Source organism: Grammomys surdaster, unplaced genomic scaffold (assembly GCF_004785775.1).
Source record: "Grammomys surdaster isolate TR1022 unplaced genomic scaffold, NIH_TR_1.0 126158, whole genome shotgun sequence".
Taxonomy (NCBI): domain Eukaryota; kingdom Metazoa; phylum Chordata; class Mammalia; order Rodentia; family Muridae; genus Grammomys; species Grammomys surdaster.
The window spans coordinates 9,363,951-9,372,640 of record NW_021620966.1 but is presented as its reverse complement, the minus strand read 5'-3'; the positions used below and the strand labels follow the sequence as shown (position 1 = coordinate 9,372,640).

General features: G+C 43.4%; 1 non-coding gene across 1 annotated transcript; it reads left to right on the top strand.

Moving 5' to 3' along the window:
* Nucleotides 1–5,942: 5,942 nt before the first annotated feature.
* Nucleotides 5,943–6,106, top strand: LOC114612456. The gene has a single exon (XR_003710018.1). It is a non-coding gene; the product is annotated as a U1 spliceosomal RNA (small nuclear RNA).
* The last annotated feature ends 2,584 nt before the right edge of the window (nt 6,107–8,690 follow it).

Here is an 8,690-nt window from a genome sequence, read left to right as displayed (position 1 = left end):
TCTCTCTCTCTCTCTCTCTCTCTCTCTCTCTCTCTCTCTCTCTCTCTCTCTCTCTCTGCATGTACATTTGGTATATGTGCATATGTGTGTGGTATGTGCACCTGTGCTCATGTGAAGAGCAAATGGTATCATGTGTCCATCTCCATCTTCTAGCATCTCACTCTTTTGAGACAGGGTCTCTCCCAGAGCCTGGAGCTAGGCTGGCAGCCAGGAAGCCCCAGAGCACCTCCCATGAAGCTGGGATCCCCTGTAATCATGCGTGTTTTTTTGGTTTGGGTGCTGAGATTCAAACTCAGGTCGTTCTCTTTGTGCAACAACATGGTTCCATTCCTTCAGCCCCCTTTCCCTTCCCTGGTTATTGTAGAAAGTTGTGAAGGTTTAATAGTGGGAGTGTCACCTGTTGTTCTGCCTTGATTTAATTCAATACTTTGGAAAATAACATTACAGGGCACGAGCCAGCTCACTTTCCTCCTTTAAGTAAGAGCACAAAGGAAACAAGAAGTTTGGTAAATTCAATGCTGTATGAAGAAAAGGCTGGGCATGCTGGCATACAACCAGAGACTGAGGTAGAAGGCATACAGCTATAAAGCTATAAAGTTCCTGGGCTAGTCTATGCTAGAGAATGGAACCTTATCTCAACAAAACAAAAACAAACAAACAAAAACCCACCACACAGAGCGAACGAAAGAGAAGGAATCCATTTTAGTTTCCATTCCAGGGACAGAGTCAGAGAAGATTGTTACATTTGAGAAGCTTTGGGGTTTCCATATCTTTGAAATCTTCTACATATTTGCTTTGGTTCCTTTCAGCTCTCTAATGTTAATAGGAAAACCTCGGAATTTATTTTATAGCCTTTTTTGTTTGTTTTGATTTGCTTTTTGTTTTTGAGGGCAGGAGATAGAATAGCTGAAGAGACGAATGCTCACTCTCAACCTTGGAACTGGTGACAGCATCCCTGTGGAATGTGTACTGACTGGCCCGGTTCTGGGATGATAAGATTAAATGCTCAGAGAACAAAAAAAGAGCCCGGACTGCGATGTATAAAAGGCCCCAATGGAGCGTCTAAGTAATGGACTATGTTCGTCAGTCATAACTGATGCTCTAATAGAAGAGTCCTCTAGTGATATTTTCGGTTTGACTTTATAACATAGATACGCCACATTTATTTTTAATACTCTAGGGTTTTTTTTAAATTCCCTTTTGCCACATCACAGTTGTATGAAATTTCTCAAATGCTAGAAGTAATTTGCCAGTGTGTCCTGTTACAAGTTGAACATTGTCTTTTCTTCCCTGTAAAGGAAGAGTAAACTTTGAAGTCAATGAAGAGTTTCCTAACATCGCTACCCCTGGTCAGGAGTCATTAAGGGTAGTCTTTTCTCAAAAGAGCACAGTCATGGGTACTGGGGTGGGGGTAGGATAATTTCATTTCCCTGAGAGGTGCTCCCTGAAAGAAATTTTGGAATAGTAGACAGCTGGGTTCATCGACTTGCTGAAGTGATCACTACAACTGGTGAACCTGGAGATTTGGGAGAGCTAACCATAGGCAATGTCAAGGTCATGATCTTATATAGGCAGAGCAAAAGGATGGGAAGATGATGCAGGTGGTGCGTGTGGTTGTGAGAGAAGAAGAGTATTTCTGACTCTTGAATTCGTGGAGAAAAAAAGATGTTGAGACATTGTTAGTATTCTGTCTAAACTCCACCTCCACAGTTACCTGGCAGTGGCCAGGTATGCTCCTCTCCACAGTTACCTAACAACAGATGGGTAGACCTGCCCACTATAAAAGGGGCTGCTTGGCCCCTCCTCTCTCTCTTGCCCCCTTACTCCTACGCCTGCAGGTCCTCTTTGCCCCCTCCCCCCTTCCCTTCCCCCTCTCTCTACGTGGTCATGGCTGGCCTCTACTCCTCTGCGCTCTCTCTCTCTCTCTCTCTCTCTCTCTCTCTCTCTCTCTCTCTCTCCATATCTATCTATCTATCTATCTATCTATCTATCTATCTATCTATCTATCTATCTATCTATCTGCCTCTACTACCCTCCTGGCTCTCCCCTCCCCATTCCCTGAATAAACTCTATTCTATGCTATACTGTTGTTGGTTGGTTCCTCAGGGAAAGAGATGCCTTGGCATGGGCCCGCTGAGACATCCCCTTCCATCATTGGTTTCTCTCCACCATTGGTCCCCTTTCCTTCAGACATGGTTCAGTGACTTAGGGACCAGACCACTCTAGTAAAGGATCCAAGGCAGGTTCCCAGCACCCATGTTGGGTGGCTCCCAACTGCTCCAAAGGATTCAGTGCCTTCTTCTGCCCTTTAAAGGCACCTGCGCTCACATATACCCTCCCCGTCCCCCAATTAAAAATAAAGCAAATATTAAAAGAGAAACCAGAGGTACAAGGAACGGAATCACTGAAGTGGCTGGGGAAATTTACAGCATTGGGTTGGCACACCTACTCAACAGGGTCACACCTCCTAATAGTGCCACATATGGGCCAAACATTCAAGCACATGAATCTGTGGGAGCCATACATATTGAAACTATCACAGGATGGTTGTGAGTTGTTGGATGTGGGTGCTAGGATCAGAATTCTTGTCCCTTGGAAGAACAGTATGCCTTCTTAACCAGTGAGTGGTGTCTTTAGTCCCACATCCCCATGAGTCACCTCCAGCATCAGGGATAATATTTTTAGTAACAATATGATTATCTCAATGACTCCGCCAACATTTTGGCATCTGTTGCTGATTTAGGCTGACTAATGAAACGTTTGCATTGCATGATGCTAGGATGAATTGAAGGCTGGCTGCACTCTGACCAAAGGCTTTTCTTGCAGAGTGAAGCTCCATTGCTGGAGTTATCACTTCAGGAGAGTAGGAGTGGATGGTCTCATGTTTGACAAAGAAATGATAAAACATACCCTAGGGCATCAGACCCTGTCTATAAATTATAAAGTGAGACTGGTCCTTGACTCTACCTTACCTGTCCTTCCTGTATCTTTTCTCATAGCATCTTCACATAGACAATTCTGCATAGGTGAGCGGGTACCCAGGAAGCAGCCAAGGGATAAAGTGAGCACATTCACCTTCCAAAGAGTGCTTGCTTTGCCCGTTCAGGGATGGTGGACGAAGCTAGGCTTTTGGAAACACTTGGGAAATGCTCTACCTGTGGGTTACTTCCCTAGCTGAGTGCTGTATTTTTACCAGCAACTCTCAAAAATCCAAAAGCTCTAGAGCTTAAATAAGTAAAGAAACGAACAAATGAATGAACACTACTGCGAGCGTCCTAATGCTTCTTTCCCACACAGTATTTGGCATAGACTGATTTTGTCTGTTTTCTTTTTTTTCCACAGGGCTATATAAAATGGTTTGATCATTGTTTTATTTCATTTTTGTTCATATCTTGCCTCATTGTTAGTACATGAGGTCACTTATAATAATAAACACAGACTTTAAAATAGTAACCTATAAATCAGGCCCAGAGCAATAAGAACCATCGTAGTAGAAAGTCATGGCCAGGCATAAAAGTAGAACTTAAGCAAACTCCTAGAATTAAGTTTCAAGACTGGTCTAGGATTCCCTGTGAAAGTGCAAAGGGAGACATGATACTTGTGCTTCCATTTCTCCTCACCCCTCTCACCCTTTCCGAACACTCAGCTTCTTAGGGGAAATACACCCAGCCTTGCCTGATACATCGCCCCTGGGAGAAACTTCTCCTAAGAAGCTATATGTTTTTAACAGCATCACAGTTTTTCTACAAAAATTTTCCTAATAATGGACATAAAATGAAAAGGAAATAAGTCTTAATTGAATAATAAAAAAATGAATGGTTAAGCTGTGCTTTAGGTATGAAGGAAACAGTGAGTGTCTATGACGTGACTCAGGAGACCTGTGTTTGTTTACCAACTTGTATCTCAGTAGCAATAACTAGGGATTTAAGAACCCTCGCTTGTGTGCTTTGGAAACCTCAGGCAATCACTTGGCAAGGTTGCATCAGTCTCTGGTTCTTATGGAAATAGCCAAAGTGATGTTCACTTGATAAAGTGATGATCACTTGATAAGTGTTTGCCGAAGGACACAAATCCTGTGTAATTTTGTTGTGTGTTTATGATGTGCTTCACATAATTAATACTTTCAATGAATGGGACATTAGGAAAGGATAAGTTTTACTTACCCTGTTTATCTCCAACTGGGGCAATATTGGCTAAACTGTAGAGATGCTAAGTTGGCAGGGTTAATTTAGACAACATGTCTCATTCCATCTTGATCACATCATCTGGAACACCCAGATGCCCATCTGCCTGACTGTGGGAGTTTTCTGGGCCACTTCCTGTTCCCAGTCCCTACTCCTTTCTTGTTCTGACCCTAGCTACGACCTTGACCCAGTTTCCTGGAGGCAATCTCTGTTTAGCCTCTGGCTCCTTACCCTGAAGGTCTGTGGCCGGGGGCTCCTGCCTTGCTGTTCTTTCCATGTTCCTCTGTGCTGGGCCAGCTTGTCATGTTTCTTAGTGTCTGTGGATAGGTGTGCAGTCAGACTTATCTCTTTTATGAGTAGACTGGAGTCAAAGAGAAAACGCAAATGCTGACCACAATGGTTTAACAGAGTGAAATATTCAAAAGTGTATCTATCCATCCATCCATCCATCCATCCATCCATCCATCCATCCATATACACACATGTATACATGCACACACATACATAGACACATACACGCACACACATGCATATATACATACACATCTGAAAAATGCTCAAATGTGTATCCATCTGTCCCAGTTACCTTTTTGTTGTGTTGATAAACACTATTACTGAAAAGCAACTTGAGAAGGAAAGGGTTTATTAATTCGTATTACATTTCTGTCACTGAGGGAAGTCAAGGGAGGAACTCAAGTCAGGAACCTCCAGGTAGGAACTGAAATAGAGACCATGGAGAGATGCTGCTTACTAGCTTGCTCCCTCTGGTTTGCTTAGCCATTTTTCTTATACAGGCCAGGCCCACTTGCCTAGAGATGGCATTGCCAGAAGTGAGCTGGACCCTCTTGCCCCAATTAGCAGTTAAGAAAATACCTCATGACAAGGGTCAATCTGATCTGGTGAATTCTTCGGTTGAGGTTCCCAGATGACTTCAGGTCTGTGTCAAGTTGGTGGCTGAATCTAATAGGACACCATTCATCTGTCTGTCCATCCATCTGAAAAATGCTCAAATGTGTACCCATCTATCCATTTCTCCCTTATGTGTCTGGCACTGAAGAGCTCATGGAAGCAAGCATTACAGATACTGTTTTTCTTCGTGGTATTGTATTAGTGATAAAGGAAGAAGTAATTTTTAAAGCACATTTTGGTGTGCAATTTATTATTTAGCTATAGAGAGGAAATAGCTAACAAGGCAATCAGGAAGACTGATGTGACAAAGTTGATGTGTTCTTCAGAGCAGTTACTAATTGGTTTCTATGGAGATTCTCAAACTGGGCTGCTCCTGCTGGTCTGAGACCCTCTACAGCATCTGAAGATGTTTTGTTTCAGTTTCAAAGAGGTGATACAATGGCTCTAAGCTGGGGATACCAGCAGTCACCCTACGGTACCCAGGATGGCCCCCACAATGAAGAATTATTTATACCAAATGAGCAGCAGATAGGACACAGGACTGACAACTCAGCTCAGTGGGAGGATGCTCGCCTAACATGTGCAAGGGTGAAGTTTAAAACCCCTCACTACTTTATCAGCCAATCAAAATGTCTTCATTAGAGCAACTAGCTAAACAGCTTCCTTTAGCCTAATACCTCTTGCTATCTTCAATAATAGTGTCTGGCATTTACTGCTCAGGCTGTGGCAGGCATGATGGTTATTCTTTCAACTGATTATATCATTTAACTCTCAAAGCCCTAAGGGGTACGCATCATTACCAGTTTGATTTTAGAGGTGAGATAAGTTTGGTGGAGTAAAGAAACACAAATACTTACCTGGCAGGGGAGATAGCATGATAGTGAAGGTGGTTTTCCCAGGGGAAGACTTATCCAATACACTCCAAATGTGCTGACCCCTGTGTTTTCCACAGACGTGGGAAACTCAACTACAAAATTTATGGCAGTAGGGGGCTTCATTCACATTTTTCCATGTCGAAATTGAAATTTAACAGCAAAATAAAGAAACCCATGCAAGGGCTGGCGTGATCGCTCGGTGGTGGAGCTCTTGCCTAGCATGCATGCAGCTTTGGGTTCAGTGCCTGCCACTGCCAAAGAGCCAAGCAACCAAAACAGAAAAGCAATGAAAAGCCTTGCCCAAGGTCTCACTGCTAGTGGCAGAGGTCTTTCTGTCAGCCCAGCCTCATTCTTCACCATCATAAGAGCCCAGGAATTGTGCCTTCTCATTCTTCACCACCACAAGTGATACTTTTAGCTCAAACATGGACGTCTCCCTTCAGCTCATGAGTAGTTGCTTTCGTGAGTTTATGTGGGCTTCAGGCTTCCGGTGGGAATCTGAGGGAACAGAGGCTGGCATACAAGTGCATAAATTCAATCCAAATTTGGGGAAAGAGTGTTTTACACTTGAAAACATCAACATCTACTTTAGATGATTAATTAACGGTTCTCCCACACAACTGTACAGTGGCCATATTAATCCAGTCTAATTAAACCAAATCAACCCAAACTGTTAGTCATCTCCAATTCAGCAATGCCTGTGTTGCTGTGTGGTAAACAGCAGGGCTATAAATAGCAGATGAAGGCTGACAGGCTCCTACACAGCCAGTCCGCCTTCATTACCTCAGACTACTTGCTACTTGCTACTCTGGTCTCCTCCCCCCCTCCTCTGTGTGTGTGTGTATGTGTGTGTATCTATCCCCACTTCTGCTTTACCAACAGCCCCTGGGCAATAATGATTAGAAAAAGAAGAAGAACCTAGGATCAGACCACATTCTTTGTCAACTTTTGGTGTCTCCTGATACAGAACATTACTGTACTGTCATGCAGTCCCTTGCTTGTATTACGGTGTCTGAACACTCCTAGACTGTAAACTGATCAAGTTCCTTAACCCCATAATCTAGCTGATAGAAGGTAACCAAACACCACCTCTGCCCATGTGATAGGGGAGAATTCCTCTGTCTTCTCACCTGAATACAACAGGCTTGTGCCACCCAGAAGAATGAAAAGGTGACTCAGAATATGTGGGGTCCGCACAGCCCAGGGGGATATCTCTATGAAGAGGAAGAAGTATGGGCCCCACAGATAGCAGGTCAGTGTGAAGAATGCTGCTTTGCTTGTTCCCAGTGAGTTCTTTAAATAGTTTGTGTTGAAATAGCCCGTTGATTTGGCTGTTTCGTTTCCAGGCTTTTGAGATATGTATGCACGTGGACGTCTTTTACACACTCTGAGGCATTTTTAGAAATAATTCAACTAGAATTCATATCTGGTTGTCAGTGAATTAAAACGCCTTTAAGTGCATGGTAGATAACAGTGTCTAGTAGGTTAAATGTCAAAGATGTTGACCTTTTTTGGAAAGGGGAGGTTGATAGGTGCAGATATTTTTGTGGGGAGCATCCCTTTATCCTGTGTGTCATCAACACCAGTGTATCACTTCCCCCATAAAATTTAGTATGTCTCACCGGAACCACTTCATTTATGACTTCTTTGAATTCATTGCACAGTAGATGTCTGCCCAAGGGTGTGTGTGTGTGTGTGTGTGTGTGTGTGTGTGGTGTGAGTGTGTGTGGTGTATGGTGTGTGTGTGTGTGTGTATGTGTGTGATATTCTTCCATCCTTTAGAAGTTACAGAAAAGTTAAATATTCTTTAAAAATCTAAGGCTTGCCGCTAGTTTAGGTCAATACTAAAATTCTAGATTCTAGAGCCTTCAGAAAGGTTTGTAGAGGTGCTGCTGTTAACTGACCTTATTCTAAAACACCCTTTCACATTGCTTACAGCCCTTCTCAATACCACAAGCATTTAGGGTCCTACCGAGTGAACCTAGCAGGTGGCATTAGCAGACCGCAACCTGTACCTGGCATGTTCTCTCAGCCCTGGGCCTGATGGCTCTTTTATTTATTCCCATTTCATGGAGGAGACAAGTGTAGCATCCATGAAACAATGCAGGTTAGTCTTACAGCTAAGACTACAAGGGCTTGAATGCAGGGGCTGACACTGAAGGCCACATGGTCAAGGTTCACCCGAGGGTAACTGTCCTCGGACCCGGGGTTTAGCTGAAGGATTGCAGAGAAGCAACAGAATAAGCAGTGTGAGTAGACAGTGGAGGCTGACGTGGCTGACAGGGTATCTCTCATTTTCCTCATGAATTTTATAGCAGTTGTGAAAGTAACAAATTGGCCCAGAAAACTGGATATCCTTTCCAAATACATAATAGTATGTTTTATTCAATTTACCTGTTGCTATAAGTTATTGAGAACTTCCTTAGTCCTTACAACGCTTTGATTACCCATCATTCCTTCCTTCCTCTTCATTTCCTCCCCTATCACCCACATCACTTCTCCCTTCTACCTTCATCCCCCCACTTCCCCAACTGAGTCCACTTAGTGTTGACTGTATGTGCGTGGCTGTAAGAACATCTACTGTGGCCTTTCAGGGGCCATATTTCTGAAGACATTGTCCTCTCCTCCCTCAGTTGCCATCTGTCACCAAGAGCATCTTAGTTAGGGGTGGGACACCATGAATCCTCCCTCATCTGTGTTGGGATTTTGGTATTACTGGATC